General features: G+C 46.8%; 85 non-coding genes and 6 pseudogenes across 85 annotated transcripts; all 91 read left to right on the forward strand.

The window, feature by feature from the left end:
• The first annotated feature begins 33 nt into the window (after window positions 1-33).
• Window positions 34-152, forward strand: LOC125565628. The gene has a single exon (XR_007310639.1). It is a non-coding gene; the product is annotated as a 5S ribosomal RNA (ribosomal RNA).
• Window positions 153-219: 67 nt separating this feature from the next.
• On the forward strand, window positions 220-338 carry LOC125565247. The gene has a single exon (XR_007310262.1). It is a non-coding gene; the product is annotated as a 5S ribosomal RNA (ribosomal RNA).
• Window positions 339-405: 67 nt separating this feature from the next.
• Window positions 406-524, forward strand: LOC125565636. The gene has a single exon (XR_007310647.1). It is a non-coding gene; the product is annotated as a 5S ribosomal RNA (ribosomal RNA).
• Window positions 525-591: 67 nt separating this feature from the next.
• Window positions 592-710, forward strand: LOC125567236. Its single transcript, XR_007311760.1, has one exon. It is a non-coding gene; the product is annotated as a 5S ribosomal RNA (ribosomal RNA).
• A 67-nt stretch (window positions 711-777) lies between these two features.
• On the forward strand, window positions 778-896 carry LOC125564146. The gene has a single exon (XR_007309166.1). It is a non-coding gene; the product is annotated as a 5S ribosomal RNA (ribosomal RNA).
• A 67-nt stretch (window positions 897-963) lies between these two features.
• Window positions 964-1,082, forward strand: LOC125564297. Its single transcript, XR_007309316.1, has one exon. It is a non-coding gene; the product is annotated as a 5S ribosomal RNA (ribosomal RNA).
• A 67-nt stretch (window positions 1,083-1,149) lies between these two features.
• Window positions 1,150-1,268, forward strand: LOC125565637. The gene has a single exon (XR_007310648.1). It is a non-coding gene; the product is annotated as a 5S ribosomal RNA (ribosomal RNA).
• A 67-nt stretch (window positions 1,269-1,335) lies between these two features.
• On the forward strand, window positions 1,336-1,454 carry LOC125567237. The gene has a single exon (XR_007311761.1). It is a non-coding gene; the product is annotated as a 5S ribosomal RNA (ribosomal RNA).
• A 67-nt stretch (window positions 1,455-1,521) lies between these two features.
• On the forward strand, window positions 1,522-1,640 carry LOC125567239. Its single transcript, XR_007311763.1, has one exon. It is a non-coding gene; the product is annotated as a 5S ribosomal RNA (ribosomal RNA).
• A 67-nt stretch (window positions 1,641-1,707) lies between these two features.
• Window positions 1,708-1,826, forward strand: LOC125566154. Its single transcript, XR_007311161.1, has one exon. It is a non-coding gene; the product is annotated as a 5S ribosomal RNA (ribosomal RNA).
• A 67-nt stretch (window positions 1,827-1,893) lies between these two features.
• On the forward strand, window positions 1,894-2,022 carry LOC125566913 (annotated as a pseudogene).
• Window positions 2,023-2,089: 67 nt separating this feature from the next.
• LOC125564489 lies at window positions 2,090-2,208 on the forward strand. Its single transcript, XR_007309507.1, has one exon. It is a non-coding gene; the product is annotated as a 5S ribosomal RNA (ribosomal RNA).
• A 67-nt stretch (window positions 2,209-2,275) lies between these two features.
• LOC125565870 lies at window positions 2,276-2,394 on the forward strand. The gene has a single exon (XR_007310879.1). It is a non-coding gene; the product is annotated as a 5S ribosomal RNA (ribosomal RNA).
• A 67-nt stretch (window positions 2,395-2,461) lies between these two features.
• Window positions 2,462-2,580, forward strand: LOC125563635. The gene has a single exon (XR_007308654.1). It is a non-coding gene; the product is annotated as a 5S ribosomal RNA (ribosomal RNA).
• A 67-nt stretch (window positions 2,581-2,647) lies between these two features.
• LOC125566461 lies at window positions 2,648-2,766 on the forward strand. Its single transcript, XR_007311470.1, has one exon. It is a non-coding gene; the product is annotated as a 5S ribosomal RNA (ribosomal RNA).
• A 67-nt stretch (window positions 2,767-2,833) lies between these two features.
• Window positions 2,834-2,952, forward strand: LOC125566374. The gene has a single exon (XR_007311381.1). It is a non-coding gene; the product is annotated as a 5S ribosomal RNA (ribosomal RNA).
• Window positions 2,953-3,019: 67 nt separating this feature from the next.
• On the forward strand, window positions 3,020-3,138 carry LOC125564847. Its single transcript, XR_007309865.1, has one exon. It is a non-coding gene; the product is annotated as a 5S ribosomal RNA (ribosomal RNA).
• A 67-nt stretch (window positions 3,139-3,205) lies between these two features.
• On the forward strand, window positions 3,206-3,324 carry LOC125566575 (annotated as a pseudogene).
• Window positions 3,325-3,391: 67 nt separating this feature from the next.
• On the forward strand, window positions 3,392-3,510 carry LOC125566583 (annotated as a pseudogene).
• Window positions 3,511-3,577: 67 nt separating this feature from the next.
• On the forward strand, window positions 3,578-3,696 carry LOC125564874. The gene has a single exon (XR_007309892.1). It is a non-coding gene; the product is annotated as a 5S ribosomal RNA (ribosomal RNA).
• A 67-nt stretch (window positions 3,697-3,763) lies between these two features.
• On the forward strand, window positions 3,764-3,882 carry LOC125564841. Its single transcript, XR_007309859.1, has one exon. It is a non-coding gene; the product is annotated as a 5S ribosomal RNA (ribosomal RNA).
• A 67-nt stretch (window positions 3,883-3,949) lies between these two features.
• LOC125565742 lies at window positions 3,950-4,067 on the forward strand. The gene has a single exon (XR_007310753.1). It is a non-coding gene; the product is annotated as a 5S ribosomal RNA (ribosomal RNA).
• A 67-nt stretch (window positions 4,068-4,134) lies between these two features.
• On the forward strand, window positions 4,135-4,253 carry LOC125564258. Its single transcript, XR_007309278.1, has one exon. It is a non-coding gene; the product is annotated as a 5S ribosomal RNA (ribosomal RNA).
• A 67-nt stretch (window positions 4,254-4,320) lies between these two features.
• On the forward strand, window positions 4,321-4,439 carry LOC125565739. Its single transcript, XR_007310750.1, has one exon. It is a non-coding gene; the product is annotated as a 5S ribosomal RNA (ribosomal RNA).
• Window positions 4,440-4,506: 67 nt separating this feature from the next.
• On the forward strand, window positions 4,507-4,625 carry LOC125564298. The gene has a single exon (XR_007309317.1). It is a non-coding gene; the product is annotated as a 5S ribosomal RNA (ribosomal RNA).
• A 67-nt stretch (window positions 4,626-4,692) lies between these two features.
• Window positions 4,693-4,811, forward strand: LOC125565638. The gene has a single exon (XR_007310649.1). It is a non-coding gene; the product is annotated as a 5S ribosomal RNA (ribosomal RNA).
• Window positions 4,812-4,878: 67 nt separating this feature from the next.
• On the forward strand, window positions 4,879-4,997 carry LOC125567240. The gene has a single exon (XR_007311764.1). It is a non-coding gene; the product is annotated as a 5S ribosomal RNA (ribosomal RNA).
• A 67-nt stretch (window positions 4,998-5,064) lies between these two features.
• On the forward strand, window positions 5,065-5,183 carry LOC125566069. Its single transcript, XR_007311076.1, has one exon. It is a non-coding gene; the product is annotated as a 5S ribosomal RNA (ribosomal RNA).
• Window positions 5,184-5,250: 67 nt separating this feature from the next.
• Window positions 5,251-5,369, forward strand: LOC125564162. The gene has a single exon (XR_007309182.1). It is a non-coding gene; the product is annotated as a 5S ribosomal RNA (ribosomal RNA).
• Window positions 5,370-5,436: 67 nt separating this feature from the next.
• On the forward strand, window positions 5,437-5,555 carry LOC125563930. Its single transcript, XR_007308949.1, has one exon. It is a non-coding gene; the product is annotated as a 5S ribosomal RNA (ribosomal RNA).
• Window positions 5,556-5,622: 67 nt separating this feature from the next.
• On the forward strand, window positions 5,623-5,741 carry LOC125566447. Its single transcript, XR_007311456.1, has one exon. It is a non-coding gene; the product is annotated as a 5S ribosomal RNA (ribosomal RNA).
• Window positions 5,742-5,808: 67 nt separating this feature from the next.
• Window positions 5,809-5,927, forward strand: LOC125565213. Its single transcript, XR_007310228.1, has one exon. It is a non-coding gene; the product is annotated as a 5S ribosomal RNA (ribosomal RNA).
• Window positions 5,928-5,994: 67 nt separating this feature from the next.
• LOC125565907 lies at window positions 5,995-6,112 on the forward strand. Its single transcript, XR_007310916.1, has one exon. It is a non-coding gene; the product is annotated as a 5S ribosomal RNA (ribosomal RNA).
• A 67-nt stretch (window positions 6,113-6,179) lies between these two features.
• Window positions 6,180-6,298, forward strand: LOC125564127. Its single transcript, XR_007309146.1, has one exon. It is a non-coding gene; the product is annotated as a 5S ribosomal RNA (ribosomal RNA).
• A 67-nt stretch (window positions 6,299-6,365) lies between these two features.
• Window positions 6,366-6,484, forward strand: LOC125563636. Its single transcript, XR_007308655.1, has one exon. It is a non-coding gene; the product is annotated as a 5S ribosomal RNA (ribosomal RNA).
• A 67-nt stretch (window positions 6,485-6,551) lies between these two features.
• Window positions 6,552-6,670, forward strand: LOC125565260. The gene has a single exon (XR_007310275.1). It is a non-coding gene; the product is annotated as a 5S ribosomal RNA (ribosomal RNA).
• Window positions 6,671-6,737: 67 nt separating this feature from the next.
• Window positions 6,738-6,856, forward strand: LOC125565851. The gene has a single exon (XR_007310860.1). It is a non-coding gene; the product is annotated as a 5S ribosomal RNA (ribosomal RNA).
• Window positions 6,857-6,923: 67 nt separating this feature from the next.
• LOC125564299 lies at window positions 6,924-7,042 on the forward strand. Its single transcript, XR_007309318.1, has one exon. It is a non-coding gene; the product is annotated as a 5S ribosomal RNA (ribosomal RNA).
• A 67-nt stretch (window positions 7,043-7,109) lies between these two features.
• Window positions 7,110-7,228, forward strand: LOC125563677. The gene has a single exon (XR_007308697.1). It is a non-coding gene; the product is annotated as a 5S ribosomal RNA (ribosomal RNA).
• A 67-nt stretch (window positions 7,229-7,295) lies between these two features.
• LOC125567241 lies at window positions 7,296-7,414 on the forward strand. The gene has a single exon (XR_007311765.1). It is a non-coding gene; the product is annotated as a 5S ribosomal RNA (ribosomal RNA).
• A 67-nt stretch (window positions 7,415-7,481) lies between these two features.
• Window positions 7,482-7,600, forward strand: LOC125565639. The gene has a single exon (XR_007310650.1). It is a non-coding gene; the product is annotated as a 5S ribosomal RNA (ribosomal RNA).
• A 67-nt stretch (window positions 7,601-7,667) lies between these two features.
• LOC125566275 lies at window positions 7,668-7,786 on the forward strand. The gene has a single exon (XR_007311282.1). It is a non-coding gene; the product is annotated as a 5S ribosomal RNA (ribosomal RNA).
• Window positions 7,787-7,853: 67 nt separating this feature from the next.
• On the forward strand, window positions 7,854-7,972 carry LOC125563758. The gene has a single exon (XR_007308778.1). It is a non-coding gene; the product is annotated as a 5S ribosomal RNA (ribosomal RNA).
• Window positions 7,973-8,039: 67 nt separating this feature from the next.
• On the forward strand, window positions 8,040-8,158 carry LOC125564657. The gene has a single exon (XR_007309676.1). It is a non-coding gene; the product is annotated as a 5S ribosomal RNA (ribosomal RNA).
• A 67-nt stretch (window positions 8,159-8,225) lies between these two features.
• LOC125566448 lies at window positions 8,226-8,344 on the forward strand. The gene has a single exon (XR_007311457.1). It is a non-coding gene; the product is annotated as a 5S ribosomal RNA (ribosomal RNA).
• A 67-nt stretch (window positions 8,345-8,411) lies between these two features.
• LOC125565214 lies at window positions 8,412-8,530 on the forward strand. The gene has a single exon (XR_007310229.1). It is a non-coding gene; the product is annotated as a 5S ribosomal RNA (ribosomal RNA).
• Window positions 8,531-8,597: 67 nt separating this feature from the next.
• Window positions 8,598-8,715, forward strand: LOC125565908. Its single transcript, XR_007310917.1, has one exon. It is a non-coding gene; the product is annotated as a 5S ribosomal RNA (ribosomal RNA).
• A 67-nt stretch (window positions 8,716-8,782) lies between these two features.
• Window positions 8,783-8,901, forward strand: LOC125564128. Its single transcript, XR_007309147.1, has one exon. It is a non-coding gene; the product is annotated as a 5S ribosomal RNA (ribosomal RNA).
• Window positions 8,902-8,968: 67 nt separating this feature from the next.
• On the forward strand, window positions 8,969-9,087 carry LOC125563637. Its single transcript, XR_007308656.1, has one exon. It is a non-coding gene; the product is annotated as a 5S ribosomal RNA (ribosomal RNA).
• A 67-nt stretch (window positions 9,088-9,154) lies between these two features.
• Window positions 9,155-9,273, forward strand: LOC125564259. The gene has a single exon (XR_007309279.1). It is a non-coding gene; the product is annotated as a 5S ribosomal RNA (ribosomal RNA).
• Window positions 9,274-9,340: 67 nt separating this feature from the next.
• LOC125565962 lies at window positions 9,341-9,459 on the forward strand. The gene has a single exon (XR_007310970.1). It is a non-coding gene; the product is annotated as a 5S ribosomal RNA (ribosomal RNA).
• Window positions 9,460-9,526: 67 nt separating this feature from the next.
• Window positions 9,527-9,645, forward strand: LOC125564301. The gene has a single exon (XR_007309319.1). It is a non-coding gene; the product is annotated as a 5S ribosomal RNA (ribosomal RNA).
• Window positions 9,646-9,712: 67 nt separating this feature from the next.
• LOC125563678 lies at window positions 9,713-9,831 on the forward strand. Its single transcript, XR_007308698.1, has one exon. It is a non-coding gene; the product is annotated as a 5S ribosomal RNA (ribosomal RNA).
• Window positions 9,832-9,898: 67 nt separating this feature from the next.
• On the forward strand, window positions 9,899-10,017 carry LOC125567242. The gene has a single exon (XR_007311766.1). It is a non-coding gene; the product is annotated as a 5S ribosomal RNA (ribosomal RNA).
• A 67-nt stretch (window positions 10,018-10,084) lies between these two features.
• LOC125566205 lies at window positions 10,085-10,203 on the forward strand. Its single transcript, XR_007311212.1, has one exon. It is a non-coding gene; the product is annotated as a 5S ribosomal RNA (ribosomal RNA).
• A 67-nt stretch (window positions 10,204-10,270) lies between these two features.
• LOC125566319 lies at window positions 10,271-10,389 on the forward strand. The gene has a single exon (XR_007311326.1). It is a non-coding gene; the product is annotated as a 5S ribosomal RNA (ribosomal RNA).
• Window positions 10,390-10,456: 67 nt separating this feature from the next.
• LOC125566579 lies at window positions 10,457-10,575 on the forward strand (annotated as a pseudogene).
• Window positions 10,576-10,642: 67 nt separating this feature from the next.
• On the forward strand, window positions 10,643-10,761 carry LOC125563750. Its single transcript, XR_007308770.1, has one exon. It is a non-coding gene; the product is annotated as a 5S ribosomal RNA (ribosomal RNA).
• Window positions 10,762-10,828: 67 nt separating this feature from the next.
• On the forward strand, window positions 10,829-10,947 carry LOC125565871. The gene has a single exon (XR_007310880.1). It is a non-coding gene; the product is annotated as a 5S ribosomal RNA (ribosomal RNA).
• A 67-nt stretch (window positions 10,948-11,014) lies between these two features.
• Window positions 11,015-11,133, forward strand: LOC125564819. The gene has a single exon (XR_007309837.1). It is a non-coding gene; the product is annotated as a 5S ribosomal RNA (ribosomal RNA).
• Window positions 11,134-11,200: 67 nt separating this feature from the next.
• LOC125565983 lies at window positions 11,201-11,319 on the forward strand. The gene has a single exon (XR_007310991.1). It is a non-coding gene; the product is annotated as a 5S ribosomal RNA (ribosomal RNA).
• Window positions 11,320-11,386: 67 nt separating this feature from the next.
• Window positions 11,387-11,505, forward strand: LOC125566555 (annotated as a pseudogene).
• A 67-nt stretch (window positions 11,506-11,572) lies between these two features.
• LOC125564664 lies at window positions 11,573-11,691 on the forward strand. Its single transcript, XR_007309683.1, has one exon. It is a non-coding gene; the product is annotated as a 5S ribosomal RNA (ribosomal RNA).
• A 67-nt stretch (window positions 11,692-11,758) lies between these two features.
• LOC125566375 lies at window positions 11,759-11,877 on the forward strand. Its single transcript, XR_007311382.1, has one exon. It is a non-coding gene; the product is annotated as a 5S ribosomal RNA (ribosomal RNA).
• Window positions 11,878-11,944: 67 nt separating this feature from the next.
• LOC125566811 lies at window positions 11,945-12,063 on the forward strand (annotated as a pseudogene).
• Window positions 12,064-12,130: 67 nt separating this feature from the next.
• LOC125564490 lies at window positions 12,131-12,249 on the forward strand. The gene has a single exon (XR_007309508.1). It is a non-coding gene; the product is annotated as a 5S ribosomal RNA (ribosomal RNA).
• Window positions 12,250-12,316: 67 nt separating this feature from the next.
• LOC125564129 lies at window positions 12,317-12,435 on the forward strand. The gene has a single exon (XR_007309148.1). It is a non-coding gene; the product is annotated as a 5S ribosomal RNA (ribosomal RNA).
• A 67-nt stretch (window positions 12,436-12,502) lies between these two features.
• LOC125563701 lies at window positions 12,503-12,621 on the forward strand. Its single transcript, XR_007308721.1, has one exon. It is a non-coding gene; the product is annotated as a 5S ribosomal RNA (ribosomal RNA).
• Window positions 12,622-12,688: 67 nt separating this feature from the next.
• Window positions 12,689-12,807, forward strand: LOC125566072. The gene has a single exon (XR_007311079.1). It is a non-coding gene; the product is annotated as a 5S ribosomal RNA (ribosomal RNA).
• Window positions 12,808-12,874: 67 nt separating this feature from the next.
• On the forward strand, window positions 12,875-12,993 carry LOC125564302. Its single transcript, XR_007309320.1, has one exon. It is a non-coding gene; the product is annotated as a 5S ribosomal RNA (ribosomal RNA).
• A 67-nt stretch (window positions 12,994-13,060) lies between these two features.
• On the forward strand, window positions 13,061-13,179 carry LOC125567243. Its single transcript, XR_007311767.1, has one exon. It is a non-coding gene; the product is annotated as a 5S ribosomal RNA (ribosomal RNA).
• A 67-nt stretch (window positions 13,180-13,246) lies between these two features.
• LOC125567245 lies at window positions 13,247-13,365 on the forward strand. The gene has a single exon (XR_007311769.1). It is a non-coding gene; the product is annotated as a 5S ribosomal RNA (ribosomal RNA).
• A 67-nt stretch (window positions 13,366-13,432) lies between these two features.
• LOC125565640 lies at window positions 13,433-13,551 on the forward strand. Its single transcript, XR_007310651.1, has one exon. It is a non-coding gene; the product is annotated as a 5S ribosomal RNA (ribosomal RNA).
• A 67-nt stretch (window positions 13,552-13,618) lies between these two features.
• Window positions 13,619-13,737, forward strand: LOC125563473. The gene has a single exon (XR_007308492.1). It is a non-coding gene; the product is annotated as a 5S ribosomal RNA (ribosomal RNA).
• Window positions 13,738-13,804: 67 nt separating this feature from the next.
• Window positions 13,805-13,923, forward strand: LOC125564491. The gene has a single exon (XR_007309509.1). It is a non-coding gene; the product is annotated as a 5S ribosomal RNA (ribosomal RNA).
• Window positions 13,924-13,990: 67 nt separating this feature from the next.
• LOC125566292 lies at window positions 13,991-14,109 on the forward strand. Its single transcript, XR_007311299.1, has one exon. It is a non-coding gene; the product is annotated as a 5S ribosomal RNA (ribosomal RNA).
• A 67-nt stretch (window positions 14,110-14,176) lies between these two features.
• Window positions 14,177-14,295, forward strand: LOC125565965. The gene has a single exon (XR_007310973.1). It is a non-coding gene; the product is annotated as a 5S ribosomal RNA (ribosomal RNA).
• A 67-nt stretch (window positions 14,296-14,362) lies between these two features.
• On the forward strand, window positions 14,363-14,481 carry LOC125564492. Its single transcript, XR_007309510.1, has one exon. It is a non-coding gene; the product is annotated as a 5S ribosomal RNA (ribosomal RNA).
• A 67-nt stretch (window positions 14,482-14,548) lies between these two features.
• On the forward strand, window positions 14,549-14,667 carry LOC125565872. The gene has a single exon (XR_007310881.1). It is a non-coding gene; the product is annotated as a 5S ribosomal RNA (ribosomal RNA).
• A 67-nt stretch (window positions 14,668-14,734) lies between these two features.
• LOC125563638 lies at window positions 14,735-14,853 on the forward strand. The gene has a single exon (XR_007308657.1). It is a non-coding gene; the product is annotated as a 5S ribosomal RNA (ribosomal RNA).
• Window positions 14,854-14,920: 67 nt separating this feature from the next.
• Window positions 14,921-15,039, forward strand: LOC125565984. Its single transcript, XR_007310992.1, has one exon. It is a non-coding gene; the product is annotated as a 5S ribosomal RNA (ribosomal RNA).
• Window positions 15,040-15,106: 67 nt separating this feature from the next.
• On the forward strand, window positions 15,107-15,225 carry LOC125566376. The gene has a single exon (XR_007311383.1). It is a non-coding gene; the product is annotated as a 5S ribosomal RNA (ribosomal RNA).
• A 67-nt stretch (window positions 15,226-15,292) lies between these two features.
• On the forward strand, window positions 15,293-15,411 carry LOC125564493. Its single transcript, XR_007309511.1, has one exon. It is a non-coding gene; the product is annotated as a 5S ribosomal RNA (ribosomal RNA).
• A 67-nt stretch (window positions 15,412-15,478) lies between these two features.
• Window positions 15,479-15,597, forward strand: LOC125566378. The gene has a single exon (XR_007311385.1). It is a non-coding gene; the product is annotated as a 5S ribosomal RNA (ribosomal RNA).
• Window positions 15,598-15,664: 67 nt separating this feature from the next.
• On the forward strand, window positions 15,665-15,783 carry LOC125566408. Its single transcript, XR_007311415.1, has one exon. It is a non-coding gene; the product is annotated as a 5S ribosomal RNA (ribosomal RNA).
• Window positions 15,784-15,850: 67 nt separating this feature from the next.
• On the forward strand, window positions 15,851-15,969 carry LOC125564494. The gene has a single exon (XR_007309512.1). It is a non-coding gene; the product is annotated as a 5S ribosomal RNA (ribosomal RNA).
• A 67-nt stretch (window positions 15,970-16,036) lies between these two features.
• On the forward strand, window positions 16,037-16,155 carry LOC125564130. Its single transcript, XR_007309149.1, has one exon. It is a non-coding gene; the product is annotated as a 5S ribosomal RNA (ribosomal RNA).
• A 67-nt stretch (window positions 16,156-16,222) lies between these two features.
• On the forward strand, window positions 16,223-16,341 carry LOC125563702. The gene has a single exon (XR_007308722.1). It is a non-coding gene; the product is annotated as a 5S ribosomal RNA (ribosomal RNA).
• A 67-nt stretch (window positions 16,342-16,408) lies between these two features.
• On the forward strand, window positions 16,409-16,527 carry LOC125564260. The gene has a single exon (XR_007309280.1). It is a non-coding gene; the product is annotated as a 5S ribosomal RNA (ribosomal RNA).
• Window positions 16,528-16,594: 67 nt separating this feature from the next.
• LOC125563551 lies at window positions 16,595-16,713 on the forward strand. Its single transcript, XR_007308570.1, has one exon. It is a non-coding gene; the product is annotated as a 5S ribosomal RNA (ribosomal RNA).
• Window positions 16,714-16,780: 67 nt separating this feature from the next.
• Window positions 16,781-16,899, forward strand: LOC125564303. The gene has a single exon (XR_007309321.1). It is a non-coding gene; the product is annotated as a 5S ribosomal RNA (ribosomal RNA).
• Window positions 16,900-16,926: the final 27 nt, after the last annotated feature.

Raw genomic sequence — 16,926 nt, forward strand, 5'->3', positions numbered from 1 at the left:
TTATATAATATATATTTCTTACACAGTTCTGTCGTCTACGGCCATACCACTGAGAAAGCACCGGTTCTCGTCCGATCACCGAAGTTAAGCTCAGTAGGGCACGGTTAGTACTTGGATGGGTGACCGCCTGGGAATACCGTGTGCTGTAGGCATTTCCTTTTTGTCATCGAGGTACTCACAGGACTGTTATATAATAGATAGATTTTAAACAGTTCTATCGTCTACGGCCATACCACTGAGAAAGCACCGGTTCTCGTCCGATCACCGAATTTAAGCTCAGTAGGGCGCGGTTAGTACTTGGATGGGTGACCGCCTGGGAATACCGTGTGCTGTAGGAATTTCCTTTTTGTCATCGAAGTACTCACAGGACTGTTATATAATAGATAGATCTTACACAGTTCTATCGTCTACGGCCATACCACTTAGAAAGCACCGGTTCTCGTCCGATCACCGAAGTTAAGCTCAGTAGGGCGCGGTAAGTACTTGGATGGGTGACCGCTTCGGAATACCGTGTGCTGTAGGCATTTCCTTTTTGTCATCGAAGTACTCACAGGACTGTTATATAATATATATTTCTTACACAGTTCTGTCGTCTACGGCCATACCACTGAGAAAGCACCGGTTCTCGTCCGATCACCGAAGTTAAGCTCAGTAGGGCGCGGTTAGTACTTGGATGGGTGACCGCCTGGGAATACCGTGTGCTGTAGGCATTTCCTTTTTGTCATCGAAGTACTCACGGGACTGTTATATAATATATATTTCTTACACAGTTCTGTCGTCTACGGCCATACCACTGAGAAAGCATCGGTTCTCGTCCGATCACCGAAGTTAAGCTCAGTAGGGCACGGTTAGTACTTGAATGGGTGACCGCCTGGGAATACCGTGTGCTGTAGGCATTTCCTTTTTGTCATCGAGGTACTCACAGGACTGTTATATAATAGATAGATTTTAAACAGTTCTATCGTCTACGGCCATACCACTGAGAAAGCACCGGTTCTCGTCCGATCACCGAATTTAAGCTCAGTAGGGCGCGGTTAGTACTTGGATGGGTGACCGCCTGGGAATACCGTGTGCTGTAGGCATTTCCTTTTTGTCATCGAAGTACTCACAGGACTGTTATATAATAGATAGATCTTACACAGTTCTATCGTCTACGGCCATACCACTTAGAAAGCACCGGTTCTCGTCCGATCACCGAAGTTAAGCTCAGTAGGGCGCGGTAAGTACTTGGATGGGTGACCGCTTCGGAATACCGTGTGCTGTAGGCATTTCCTTTTTGTCATCGAAGTACTCACAGGACTGTTATATAATATATATTTCTTACACAGTTTTGTCGTCTACGGCCATACCACTGAGAAAGCACCGGTTCTCGTCCGATCACCGAAGTTAAGCTCAGTAGGGCGCGGTTAGTACTTGGATGGGTGACCGCCTGGGAATACCGTGTGCTGTAGGCATTTCCTTTTTGTCATCGAAGTACTCACGGGACTGTTATATAATATATATTTCTTACACAGTTCTGTCGTCTACGGCCATACCACTGAGAAAGCACCGGTTCTCGTCCGATCACCGAAGTTAAGCTCAGTAGGGCGCGGTTAGTACTTGGATGGGTGACCGCCTGGGAATACCGTGTGCTGTAGGCATTTCCTTTTTGTCATCGAAGTACTCACAGGACTGTTATATAATAGATAGATCTTACACAGTTCTATCGTCTACGGCCATACCACTTAGAAAGCACCGGTTCTCGTCCGATCACCGAAGTTAAGCTCAGTAGGGCGCGGTAAGTCCTTGGATGGGTGACCGCTTCGGAATACCGTGTGCTGTAGGCATTTCCTTTTTGTTACCAAAGTACTTACAGGACTGTTATATAAAATCTATTTCTTACACAGTTCTGTCGTCTACGGCCATACCACTGAGAAAGCACCGGTTCTCGTCCGATCACCGTAGTTAAGCTCAGTAGGGCACGGTTAAAACACGTTAGTACTTGGATGGGTGACCGCCTTGGAATACCGTGTGCTGTACGCATTTCCTTTTTCTTATCGATGTACTCACAGGACTGTTATATAATAGATAGACCTTACACAGTTCTATCGTCTACGGCCATACCACTGAGAAAGCACCGGTTCTCGTCCGATCACCGAAGTTAAGCTCAGTAGGGCGCGGTAAGTACTTGGATGGGTGACCGCTTCGGAATACCGTGTGCTGTAGGCATTTCCTTTTTGTTACCGAAGTACTCACAGGACTGTTATATCAAATCTATTTCTTACACAGTTCTGTCGTCTACGGCCATACCACTGAGAAAGCACCGGTTCTCGTCCGATCACCGTACTTAAACTCAGTAGGGCACGGTTAGTACTTGGACGGGTGACCGCCTGGGAATACCGTGTGCTGTAGGCATTTCCTTTTTGTTATCGAGGTACTTACAGGACTGTTATATAATAGATAGATCTTAAACAGTTCTATCGTCTACGGCCATACCACTGAGAAAGCACCGGTTCTCGTCCGATCACCAAAGTTAAGCTCAGTAGGGCGCGGTTAGTACTTGGATGGGTGACCACCTGGGAATACCGTGTGCTGTAGGCATTTACTTTTTGTCATCGAAGTACTCACAGGACTGTTATATAATAGATAGATCTTACACAGTTCTATCGTCTACGGCCATACCTCTTAGAAAGCACCGGTTCTCGTCCGATCACCAAAGTTAAGCTCAGTAGGGCGCGGTAAGTACTTGGATGGGTGACCGCTTCGAAATACCGTGTGCTGTAGGCATTTCCTTTTTGTTACCGAAGTACTCACAGGACTGTTATATAAAATCTATTTCTTACACAGTTCTGTCGTCTACGGCCATACCACTGAGAAAGCACCGGTTCTCGTCCGATTACCGTAGTTAAGCTCATTAGGGCACGGTTAGTACTTGGACGGGTGACCGCCTGGAAATACCGTGTGCTGTAGGCATTTCCTTTTTGTTAACGAAGTACTCACAGGACTGTTATATAATAGATAGATCTTAAACAGTTCTGTCGTCTACGGCCATACCACTGAGAAAGCACCGGTTCTCGTCCGATCACCGAAGTTAAGCTCAGTAGGGCGCGGTAAGTACTTGGATGGGTAACCGCTTCGGAATACCGTGTGCTGTAGGCATTTCCGTTTTGTTACCGAAGTACTCACAGGACTGTTATATAATATATATTTCTTACACAGTTCTGTCGTCTACGGCCATACCACTGAGAAAGCACCGGTTCTCGTCCGATTACCGTAGTTAATCTCATTAGGGCACGGTTAGTACTTGGACGGGTGACCGCCTGGAAATACCGTGTGCTGTAGGCATTTCCTTTTTGTTAACGAAGTACTCACAGGACTGTTATATAAAATCTATTTCTTACACAGTTCTGTCGTCGACGGCCATACCACTGAGAAAGCACCTGTTCTCGTCCGATCACCGTAGTTAAGCTCAGTAGGGCACGGTTAGTACTTGGACGGGTGATCGCCTGGGAATACCGTGTGCTGTACGCATTTCCTTTTTCTTATCGATGTACTCACAGGACTGTTATATAATAGATAGACCTTACACAGTTCTATCGTCTACGGCCATACCACTGAGAAACCACCGGTTCTCGTCCGATCACCGAAGTTAAGCTCAGTAGGGCGCGGTAAGTACTTGGATGGGTGACCGCTTCGGAATACCGTGTGCTGTAGGCATTTCCTTTTTGTTACCGAAGTACTCACAGGACTGTTATATCAAATCTATTTCTTACACAGCTCTGTCGTCTACGGCCATACCACTGAGAAAGCACCGGTTCTCGTCCGATCACCGTAGTTAAGCTCAGTAGGGCACGGTTAGTACTTGGACGGGTGACCGCCTTGGAATACCGTGTGCTGTAGGCATTTCCTTTTTGTTATCGAGGTACTCATAGGACTGTTATATAATAGATAGATTTTAAACAGTTCTATCGTCTACGGCCATACCACTGAGAAAGCACCGGTTCTCGTCCGATCACCAAAGTTAAGCTCAGTAGGGCGCGGTTAGTACTTGGATGGTGACCGCCTGGGAATACCGTGTGCTGTAGGCATTTACTTTGTGTTTTCGAAGTACTAACAGGACTGTTATATAATAGATAGATCTTACACAGTTCTATCGTCTACGGCCATACCACTGAGAAAGCACCGGTTCTCGTCCAATCACCGAAGTTAAGCTCAGTAGGGCGCGGTTAGTACTTGGATGGGTGACCGCCTGGGAATACCGTGTGCTGTAGGCATTTCCTTTTTGTCATCGAAGTACTCACGGGACTGTTATATAATATATATTTCTTACACAGTTCTGTCGTCTACGGCCATACCACTGAGAAAGCACCGGTTCTCGTCCGATCACCGAAGTTAAGCTCAGTAGGGCACGGTTAGTACTTGGATGGGTGACCGCCTGGGAATACCGTGTGCTGTAGGCATTTCCTTTTTGTCATCGAGGTACTCACAGGACTGTTATATAATAGATAGATTTTAAACAGTTCTATCGTCTACGGCCATACCACTGAGAAAGCACCGGTTCTCGTCCGATCACCGAATTTAAGCTCAGTAGGGCGCGGTTAGTACTTGGATGGGTGACCGCCTGGGAATACCGTGTGCTGTAGGCATTTCCTTTTTGTCATCGAAGTACTCACAGGACTGTTATATAATAGATAGATCTTACACAGTTCTATCGTCTACGGCCATACCACTTAGAAAGCACCGGTTCTCGTCCGATCACCGAAGTTAAGCTCAGTAGGGCGCGGTAAGTACTTGGATGGGTGACCGCTTCGGAATACCGTGTGCTGTAGGCATTTCCTTTTTGTCATCGAAGTACTCACAGGACTGTTATATAATATATATTTCTTACACAGTTCTGTCGTCTACGGCCATACCACTGAGAAAGCACCGGTTCTCGTCCGATCACCGAAGTTAAGCTCAGTAGGGCGCGGTTAGTACTTGGATGGGTGACCGCCTGGGAATACCGTGTGCTGTAGGCATTTCCTTTTTGTCATCGAAGTACTCACAGGACTGTTATATAATAGATAGATCTTACACAGTTCTATCGTCTACGGCCATACCACTTAGAAAGCACCGGTTCTCGCCCGATCACCGAAGTTAAGCTCAGTAGGGCGCGGTAAGTACTTGGATGGGTGACCGCTTCGGAATACCGTGTGCTGTAGGCATTTCCTTTTTGTTACCAAAGTACTCACAGGACTGTTATATAAAATCTATTTCTTACACAGTTCTGTCGTCTACGGCCATACCACTGAGAAAGCACCGGTTCTCGTCCGATCACCGTAGTTAAGCTCAGTAGGGCACGGTTAGTAGTTGGATGGGTGACCGCCTGGGAATACCGTGTGCTGTAGGCATTTCCTTTTTGTTATCGTGGTACTCACAGGACTGTTATATAATAGATAGATCTTAAACAGTTCTGTCGTCTACGGCCATACCACTGAGAAAGCACCGGTTCTCGTCCGATCACCGAAGTTAAGCTCAGTAGGACGCGGTAAGTACTTGGATGGGTGACCGCCTGGGAATACCGTGTGCTGTAGGCATTTCCTTTTTGTTACCGAAGTACTCACAGGACTGTTATATAAAATCTATTTCTTACACAGTTCTGTCGTCTACGGCCATACCACTGAGAAAGCACCGGTTCTCGTCCGATTACCGTAGTTAAGCTCATTAGGGCGCGGTTAGTACTTGGACGGGTGACCGCCTGGAAATACCGTGTGCTGTAGGCATTTCCTTTTTGTTAACGAAGTACTCACAGGACTGTTACATAAAATCTATTTCTTACACAGTTCTGTCGTCTACGGCCATACCACTGAGAAAGCACCGGTTCTCGTCCGATCACCGTAGTTAAGCTCAGTAGGGCACGGTTAGTACTTGGACGGGTGACCGCCTGGGAATACCGTGTGCTGTACGCATTTCCTTTTTTTTATCGATGTACTCACAGGACTGTTATATAATAGATAGACCTTACACAGTTCTATCGTCTACGGCCATACCACTGAGAAACACCGGTTCTCGTCCGATCACCGAAGTTAAGCTCAGTAGGGCGCGGTAAGTACTTGGATGGGTGACCGCTTCGGAATACCGTGTGCTGTAGGCATTTCCTTTTTGTTACCGAAGTACTCACAGGACTGTTATATCAAATCTATTTCTTACAAAGTTCTGTCGTCTACGGCCATACCACTGAGAAAGCACCGGTTCTCGTCCGATCACCGTAGTTAAGCTCAGTAGGGCACGGTTAGTACTTGGACGGGTGACCGCCTGGGAATACCGTGTGCTGTAGGCATTTCCTTTTTGTTATCGAGGTACTCACAGGACTGTTATATAATAGATAGATCTTAAACAGTTCTATCGTCTACGGCCATACCACTGAGAAAGCACCGGTTCTCGTCCGATCACCAAAGTTAAGCTCAGTAGGGCGCGGTTAGTACTTGGATGGGTGACCACCTGGGAATACCGTGTGCTGTAGGCATTTAGTTTTTGTTTTCGAAGTACTAACAGGACTGTTATATAATAGATAGATCTTACACAGTTCTATCGTCTACGGCCATACCACTAAGAAAGCACCGGTTCTCGTCCAATCACCGAAGTTAAGCTCAGTAGGGCGCGGTTAGTACTTGGATGGGTGACCGCCTGGGAATACCGTGTGCTGTAGGCATTTCCTTTTTGTCATCGAAGTACTCACAGGACTGTTATATAATATATATTTCTTACACAGTTCTGTCGTCTACGGCCATACCACTGAGAAAGCACCGGTTCTCGTCCGATCACCGAAGTTAAGCTCAGTAGGGCACGGTTAGTACTTGGATGGGTGACCGCCTGGGAATACCGTGTGCTGTAGGCATTTCCTTTTTGTCATCGAGGTACTCACAGGACTGTTATATAATAGATAGATGTTAAACAGTTCTATCGTCTACGGCCATACCACTGAGAAAGCACCGGTTCTCGTCCGATCACCGAATTTAAGCTCAGTAGGGCGCGGTTAGTACTTGGATGGGTGACCGCCTGGGAATACCGTGTGCTGTAGGCATTTCCTTTTTGTCATCGAAGTACTCACAGGACTGTTATATAATAGATAGATCTTACACAGTTCTATCGTCTACGGCCGTACCACTGAGAAAGCACCGGTTCTCGTCCGATCACCGAAGTTAAGCTCAGTAGGGCGCGGTTAGTACTTGGATGGGTGACCGCCTGGGAATACCGTGTGCTGTAGGCATTTCCTTTTTGTCATCGAAGTACTCACGGGACTGTTATATAATATATATTTCTTACACAGTTCTGTCGTCTACGGCCATACCACTGAGAAAGCACCGGTTCTCGTCCGATCACCGAAGTTAAGCTCAGTAGGGCGCGGTTAGTACTTGGATGGGTGACCGCCTGGGAATACCGTGTGCTGTAGGCATTTCCTTTTTGTCATCGAAGTACTCACAGGACTGTTATATAATAGATAGATCTTACACAGTTCTATCGTCTACGGCCATACCACTTAGAAAGCACCGGTTCTCGTCCGATCACCGAAGTTAAGCTCAGTAGGGCGCGGTAAGTACTTGGATGGGTGACCGCTTCGGAATACCGTGTGCTGTAGGCATTTCCTTTTTGTTACCAAAGTACTCACAGGACTGTTATATAATAGATAGATCTTAAACAGTTCTGTCGTCTACGACCATACCACTGAGAAAGCACCGGTTATCGTCCGATCACCGAATTTAAGCTCAGTAGGGCGCGGTTAGTACTTGGATGGGTGACCGCCTGGGAATACCGTGTGCTGTAGGCATTTCCTTTTTGTCATCGAAGTACTCACAGGACTGTTATATAATAGATAGATCTTACACAGTTCTATCGTCTACGGCCATACCACTGAGAAAGCACCGGTTCTCGTCCGATCACCGTAGTTAAGCTCAGTAGGGCACGGTTAGTACTTGGATGGGTGACCGACTGGGAATACCGTGTGCTGTAGGCATTTCCTTTTTGTTATCGTGGTACTCACAGGACTGTTATATAATAGATAGATCTTAAACAGTTCTGTCGTCTACGGCCATACCACTGAGAAAGCACCGGTTCTCGTCCGATCACCGAAGTTAAGCTCAGTAGAGCGCGGTAAGTACTTGGATGGGTGACCGCCTGGGAATACCGTGTGCTGTAGGCATTTCCTTTTTGTCATCGAAGTACTCACAGGACTGTTATATAATAGATAGATCTTACACAGTTCTGTCGTCTACGGCCATACCACTGAGAAAGCACCGGTTCTCGTCCGATTACCGTAGTTAAGCTCATTAGGGCGCGGTTAGTACTTGGACGGGTGACCGCCTGGAAATACCGTGTGCTGTAGGCATTTCCTTTTTGTTAACGAAGTACCCACAGGACTGTTATATAAAATCTATTTCTTACACAGTTCTGTCGTCTACGGCCATACCACTGAGAAAGCACCGGTTCTCGTCCGATCACCGTAGTTAAGCTCAGTAGGGCACGGTTAGTACTTGGACGGGTGACCGCCTGGGAATACCGTGTGCTGTACGCATTTCCTTTTTTTTATCGATGTACTCACAGGACTGTTATATAATAGATAGACCTTACACAGTTCTATCGTCTACGGCCATACCACTGAGAAACACCGGTTCTCGTCCGATCACCGAAGTTAAGCTCAGTAGGGCGCGGTAAGTACTTGGATGGGTGACCGCTTCGGAATACCGTGTGCTGTAGGCATTTCCTTTTTGTTACCGAAGTACTCACAGGACTGTTATATCAAATCTATTTCTTACAAAGTTCTGTCGTCTACGGCCATACCACTGAGAAAGCACCGGTTCTCGTCCGATCACCGTAGTTAAGCTCAGTAGGGCACGGTTAGTACTTGGACGGGTGACCGCCTGGGAATACCGTGTGCTGTAGGCATTTCCTTTTTGTTATCGAGGTACTCACAGGACTGTTATATAATAGATAGATCTTAAACAGTTCTATCGTCTACGGCCATACCACTGAGAAAGCACCGGTTCTCGTCCGATCACCAAAGTTAAGCTCAGTAGGGCGCGGTTAGTACTTGGATGGGTGACCACCTGGGAATACCGTGTGCTGTAGGCATTTAGTTTTTGTTTTCGAAGTACTAACAGGACTGTTATATAATAGATAGATCTTACACAGTTCTATCGTCTACGGCCATACCACTGAGAAAGCACCGGTTCTCGTCCAATCACCGAAGTTAAGCTCAGTAGGGCGCGGTTAGTACTTGGATGGGTGACCGCCTGGGAATACCGTGTGCTGTAGGCATTTCCTTTTTGTCATCGAAGTACTCACAGGACTGTTATATAATATATATTTCTTACACAGTTCTGTCGTCTACGGCCATACCACTGAGAAAGCACCGGTTCTCGTCCGATCACCGAAGTTAAGCTCAGTAGGGCACGGTTAGTACTTGGATGGGTGACCGCCTGGGAATACCGTGTGCTGTAGGCATTTCCTTTTTGTCATCGAGGTACTCACAGGACTGTTATATAATAGATAGATGTTAAACAGTTCTATCGTCTACGGCCATACCACTGAGAAAGCACCGGTTCTCGTCCGATCACCGAATTTAAGCTCAGTAGGGCGCGGTTAGTACTTGGATGGGTGACCGCCTGGGAATACCGTGTGCTGTAGGCATTTCCTTTTTGTCATCGAAGTACTCACAGGACTGTTATATAATAGATAGATCTTACACAGTTCTATCGTCTACGGCCGTACCACTGAGAAAGCACCGGTTCTCGTCCGATCACCGAAGTTAAGCTCAGTAGGGCGCGGTTAGTACTTGGATGGGTGACCGCCTGGGAATACCGTGTGCTGTAGGCATTTCCTTTTTGTCATCGAAGTACTCACGGGACTGTTATATAATATATATTTCTTACACAGTTCTGTCGTCTACGGCCATACCACTGAGAAAGCACCGGTTCTCGTCCGATCACCGAAGTTAAGCTCAGTAGGGCGCGGTTAGTACTTGGATGGGTGACCGCCTGGGAATACCGTGTGCTGTAGGCATTTCCTTTTTGTCATCGAAGTACTCACAGGACTGTTATATAATAGATAGATCTTACACAGTTCTATCGTCTACGGCCATACCACTTAGAAAGCACCGGTTCTGGTCCGATCACCGAAGTTAAGCTCAGTAGGGCGCGGTAAGTACTTGGATGGGTGACCGCTTCGGAATACCGTGTGCTGTAGGCATTTCCTTTTTGTTACCAAAGTACTCACAGGACTGTTATATAATAGATAGATCTTAAACAGTTCTGTCGTCTACGACCATACCACTGAGAAAGCACCGGTTCTCGTCCGATCACCGAATTTAAGCTCAGTAGGGCGCGGTTAGTACTTGGACGGGTGACCGCCTGGAAATACCGTGTGCTGTAGGCATTTCCTTTTTGTTAACGAAGTACTCACAGGACTGTTATATAAAATCTATTTCTTACACAGTTCTGTCGTCTACGGCCATACCACTGAGAAAGCACCGGTTCTCGTCCGATCACCGTACTTAAACTCAGTAGGGCACGGTTAGTACTTGGACAGGTGACCGCCTGGGAATACCGTGTGCTGTACGCATTTCCTTTTTCTTATCGATGTACTCACAGGACTGTTATATAATAGATAGACCTTACACAGTTCTATTGTCTACGGCCATACCACTGAGAAAGCACCGGTTCCCGTCCGATCACCGAAGTTAAGCTCAGTAGGGCGCGGTAAGTACTTGGATGGGTGACCGCTTCGGAATACCGTGTGCTGTAGGCATTTCCTTTTTGTTACCGAAGTACTCACAGGACTGTTATATCAAATCTATTTCTTACACAGTTCTGTCGTCTACGGCCATACCACTGAGAAAGCACCGGTTCTCGTCCGATCACCGTACTTAAACTCAGTAGGGCACGGTTAGTACTTGGACGGGTGACCGCCTGGGAATACCGTGTGCTGTAGGCATTTCCTTTTTGTTATCGAGGTACTCACAGGACTGTTATATAATAGATAGATCTTAAACAGTTCTATCGTCTACGGCCATACCACTGAGAAAGCACCGGTTCTCGTCCGATCACCAAAGTTAAGCTCAGTAAGGCGCGGTTAGTACTTGGATGGGTGACCACCTGGGAATACCGTGTGCTGTAGGCATTTACTTTTTGTCATCGAAGTACTCACAGGACTGTTATATAATAGATAGATCTTACACAGTTCTATCGTCTACGGCCATACCACTTAGAAAGCACCGGTTCTCGTCCGATCACCAAAGTTAAGCTCAGTAGGGCGCGGTAAGTACTTGGATGGGTGACCGCTTCGGAATACCGTGTGCTGTAGGCATTTCCTTTTTGTTACCGAAGTACTCACAGGACTGTTATATAAAATCTATTTCTTACACAGTTCTGTCGTCTACGGCCATACCACTGAGAAAGCACCGGTTCTCGTCCGATTACCGTAGTTAAGCTCATTAGGGCACGGTTAGTACTTGGACGGGTGACCGCCTGGCAATACCGTGTGCTGTAGGCATTTCCTTTTTGTTAACGAAGTACTCACAGGACTGTTATATAATAGATAGATCTTAAACAGTTCTGTCGTCTACGGCCATACCTCTGAGAAAGCACCGGTTCTCGTCCGATCACCGAAGTTAAGCTCAGTAGGGCGCGGTAAGTACTTGGATGGGTGACCGCTTCGGAATACCGTGTGCTGTAGGCATTTCCGTTTTGTTACCGAAGTACTCACAGGACTGTTATATAATATATATTTCTTACACAGTTCTGTCGTCTACGGCCATACCACTGAGAAAGCACCGGTTCTCGTCCGATTACCGTAGTTAAGCTCATTAGGGCACGGTTAGTACTTGGACGGGTGACCGCCTGGAAATACCGTGTGCTGTAGGCATTTCCTTTTTGTTAACGAAGTACTCACAGGACTGTTATATAAAATCTATTTCTTACACAGTTCTGTCGTCGACGGCCATACCACTGAGAAAGCACCTGTTCTCGTCCGATCACCGTGGTTAAGCTCAGTAGGGCACGGTTAGTACTTGGACGGGTGACCGCCTAAGAATACCGTGTGCTGTACGCATTTCCTTTTTCTTATCGATGTACTCACAGGACTGTTATATAATAGATAGACCTTACACAGTTCTATCGTCTACGGCCATACCACTGAGAAAGCACCGGTTCTCGTCCGATCACCGAAGTTAAGCTCAGTAGGGCGCGGTAAGTACTTGGATGGGTGACCGCTTCGGAATACCGTGTGCTGTAGGCATTTCCTTTTTGTTACCGAAGTACTCACAGGACTGTTATATCAAATCTATTTCTTACACAGTTCTGTCGTCTACGGCCATACCACTGAGAAAGCACCGGTTCTCGTCCGATCACCGTAGTTAAGCTCAGTAGGGCACGGTTAGTACTTGGACGGGTGACCGCCTGGGAATACCGTGTGCTGTAGGCATTTCCTTTTTGTTATCGAGGTACTCACAGGACTGTTATATAATAGATAGATCTTAAACAGTTCTATCGTCTACGGCCATACCACTGAGAAAGCACCGGTTCTCGTCCGATCACCAAAGTTAAGCTCAGTAGGGCGCGGTTAGTACTTGGATGGGTGACCGCCTGGGAATACCGTGTGCTGTAGGCATTTACTTTTTGTTTTCGAAGTACTAACAGGACTGTTATATAATAGATAGATCTTACACAGTTCTATCGTCTACGGCCATACCACTGAGAAAGCACCGGTTCTCGTCCGATCACCGAAGTTAAGCTCAGTAGGGCACGGTTAGTACTTGGATGGGTGACCGCCTGGGAATACCGTGTGCTGTAGGCATTTCCTTTTTGTCATCGAGGTACTCACAGGACTGTTATATAATAGATAGATCTTAAACAGTTCTATCGTCTACGGCCATACCACTGAGAAAGCACCGGTTCTCGTCCGATCACCGAATTTAAGCTCAGTAGGGCGCGGTTAGTACTTGGATGGGTGACCGCCTGGGAATACCGTGTGCTGTAGGCATTTCCTTTTTGTCATCGAAGTACTCACAGGACTGTTATATAATAGATAGATCTTACACAGTTCTATCGTCTACGGCCATACCACTGAGAAAGCACCGGTTCTCGTCCGATCACCGAAGTTAAGCTCAGTAGGGCGCGGTTAGTACTTGGATGGGTGACCGCCTGGGAATACCGTGTGCTGTAGGCATTTCCTTTTTGTCATCGAAGTACTCACGGGACTGTTATATAATATATATTTCTTACACAGTTCTGTCGTCTACGGCCATACCACTGAGAAAGCACCGGTTCTCGTCCGATCACCGAAGTTAAGCTCAGTAGGGCGCGGTTAGTACTTGGATGGGTGACCGCCTGGGAATACCGTGTGCTGTAGGCATTTCCTTTTTGTCATCGAAGTACTCACAGGACTGTTATATAATAGATAGATCTTACACAGTTCTATCGTCTACGGCCATACCACTTAGAAAGCACCGGTTCTCGTCCGATCACCGAAGTTAAGCTCAGTAGGGCGCGGTAAGTACTTGGATGGGTGACCGCTTCGGAATACCGTGTGCTGTAGGCATTTCCTTTTTGTTACCAAAGTACTCACAGGACTGTTATATAAAATCTATTTCTTACACAGTTCTGTCGTCTACGGCCATACCACTGAGAAAGCACCGGTTCTCGTCCGATCACCGTAGTTAAGCTCAGTAGGGCACGGTTAGTACTTGGATGGGTGACCGCCTGGGAATACCGTGTGCTGTAGGCATTTCCTTTTTGTTATCGTGGTACTCACAGGACTGTTATATAATAGATAGATCTTAAACAGTTCTGTCGTCTACGGCCATACCACTGAGAAAGCACCGGTTCTCGTCCGATCACCGAAGTTAAGCTCAGTAGGGCGCGGTAAGTACTTGGATGGGTGACCGCTTCGGAATACCGTGTGCTGTAGGCATTTCCTTTTTGTTACCGAAGTACTCACAGGAGTGTTATATAAAATCTATTTCTTACACAGTTCTGTCGTCTACGGCCATACCACTGAGAAAGCACCGGTTCTCGTCCGATTACCGTAGTTAAGCTCATTAGGGCACGGTTAGTACTTGGACGGGTGACCGCCTGGAAATACCATGTGCTGTAGGCATTTCCTTTTTGTTAACGAAGTACTCACAGGACTGTTATATAAAATCTATTTCTTACACAGTTCTGTCGTCTACGGCCATACCACTGAAAAAGCACCGGTTCTCGTCCGATCACCGTAGTTAAGCTCAGTAGGGCACGGTTAGTACTTGGACGGGTGACCGCCTGGGAATACCGTGTGCTGTACGCATTTCCTTTTTCTTATCGATGTACTCACAGGACTGTTATATAATAGATAGACCTTACACAGTTCTATCGTCTACGGCCATACCACTGAGAAAGCACCGGTTCTCGTCCGATCACCGAAGTTAAGCTCAGTAGGGCGCGGTAAGTACTTGGATGGGTGACCGCTTCGGAATACCGTGTGCTGTAGGCATTTCCTTTTTGTTACCGAAGTACTCACAGGACTGTTATATCAAATCTATTTCTTACACAGTTCTGTCGTCTACGGCCATACCACTGAGAAAGCACCGGTTCTCGTCCGATCACCGTACTTAAACTCAGTAGGGCACGGTTAGTACTTGGACGGGTGACCGCCTGGGAATACCGTGTGCTGTAGGCATTTCCTTTTTGTTATCGAGGTACTCACAGGACTGTTATATAATAGATAGATCTTAAACAGTTCTATCGTCTACGGCCATACCACTGAGAAAGCACCGGTTCTCGTCCGATCACCAAAGTTAAGCTCAGTAGGGCGCGGTTAGTACTTGGATGGGTGACCACCTGGGAATACCGTGTGCTGTAGGCATTTACTTTTTGTCATCGAAGTACTCACAGGACTGTTATATAATAGATAGATCTTACACAGTTCTATCGTCTACGGCCATACCACTTAGAAAGCACCGGTTCTCGTCCGATCACCAAAGTTAAGCTCAGTAGGGCGCGGTAAGTACTTGGATGGGTGACCGCTTCGGAATACCGTGTGCTGTAGGCATTTCCTTTTTGTTACCGAAGTACTCACACGACTGTTATATAAAATCTATTTCTTACACAGTTCTGTTGTCTACGGCCATACCACTGAGAAAGCACCGGTTCTCGTCCGATTACCGTAGTTAAGCTCATTAGGGCACGGTTAGTACTTGGACGGGTGACCGCCTGGAAATACCGTGTGCTGTAGGCATTTCCTTTTTGTTAACGAAGTACTCACAGGACTGTTATATAATAGATAGATCTTAAACAGTTCTGTCGTCTACGGCCATACCACTGAGAAAGCACCGGTTCTCGTCCGATCACCGAAGTTAAGCTCAGTAGGGCGCGGTAAGTACTTGGATGGGTGACCGCTTCGGAATACCGTGTGCTGTAGGCATTTCCGTTTTGTTACCGAAGTACTCACAGGACTGTTATATAATATATATTTCTTACACAGTTCTGTCGTCTACGGCCATACCACTGAGAAAGCACCGGTTCTCGTCCGATTACCGTAGTTAAGCTCATTAGGGCACGGTTAGTACTTGGACGGGTGACCGCCTGGAAATACCGTGTGCTGTAGGCATTTCCTTTTTGTTAACGAAGTACTCACAGGACTGTTATATAAAATCTATTTCTTACACAGTTCTGTCGTCGACGGCCATACCACTGAGAAAGCACCTGTTCTCGTCCGATCACCGTAGTTAAGCTCAGTAGGGCACGGTTAGTACTTGGACGGGTGACCGCCTGGGAATACCGTGTGCTGTACGCATTTCCTTTTTCTTATCGATGTACTCACAGGACTGTTATATAATAGATAGACCTTACACAGTTCTATCGTCTACGGCCATACCACTGAGAAAGCACCGGTTCTCGTCCGATCACCGAAGTTAAGCTCAGTAGGGCGCGGTAAGTACTTGGATGGGTGACCGCTTCGGAATACCGTGTGCTGTAGGCATTTCCTTTTTGTTACCGAAGTACTCACAGGACTGTTATATCAAATCTATTTCTTACACAGTTCTGTCGTCTACGGCCATACCACTGAGAAAGCACCGGTTCTCGTCCGATCACCGTAGTTAAGCTCAGTAGGGCACGGTTAGTACTTGGACGGGTGACCGCCTGGGAATACCGTGTGCTGTAGGCATTTCCTTTTTGTTATCGAGGTACTCACAGGACTGTTATATAATAGATAGATCTTAAACAGTTCTATCGTCTACGGCCATACCACTGAGAAAGCACCGGTTCTCGTCCGATCACCAAAGTTAAGCTCAGTAGGGCGCGGTTAGTACTTGGATGGGTGACCGCCTGGGAATACCGTGTGCTGTAGGCATTTACTTTTTGTTTTCGAAGTACTAACAGGACTGTTATATAATAGATAGATCTTACACAGTTCTATCGTCTACGGCCATACCACTGAGAAAGCACCGGTTCTCGTCCAATCACCGAAGTTAAGCTCAGTAGGGCGCGGTTAGTACTTGGATGGGTGACCGCCTGGGAATACCGTGTGCTGTAGGCATTTCCTTTTTGTCATCGAAGTACTCACAGGACTGTTATATAATATATATTTCTTACACAGTTCTCTCGTCTACGGCCATACCACTGAGAAAGCACCGGTTCTCGTCCGATCACCGAAGTTAAGCTCAGTAGGGCACGGTTAGTACTTGGATGGGTGACCGCCTGGGAATACCGTGGGCTGTAGGCATTTCCTTTTTGTCATCGAGGTACTCACAGGACTGTTATATAATAGATAGATTTTAAACAGTTCTATCGTCTACGGCCATACCACTGAGAAAGCACCGGTTCTCGTCCGATCACCGAATTTAAGCTCAGTAGGGCGCGGTTAGTACTTGGATGGGTGACCGCCTGGGAATACCGTGTGCTGTAGGCATTTCCTTTTTGTCATCGAAGTACTCAC

This window comes from Nematostella vectensis, chromosome 5 (assembly GCF_932526225.1).
Source record: "Nematostella vectensis chromosome 5, jaNemVect1.1, whole genome shotgun sequence".
In the NCBI taxonomy this organism is placed as follows: Eukaryota; Metazoa; Cnidaria; class Anthozoa; order Actiniaria; family Edwardsiidae; genus Nematostella; species Nematostella vectensis.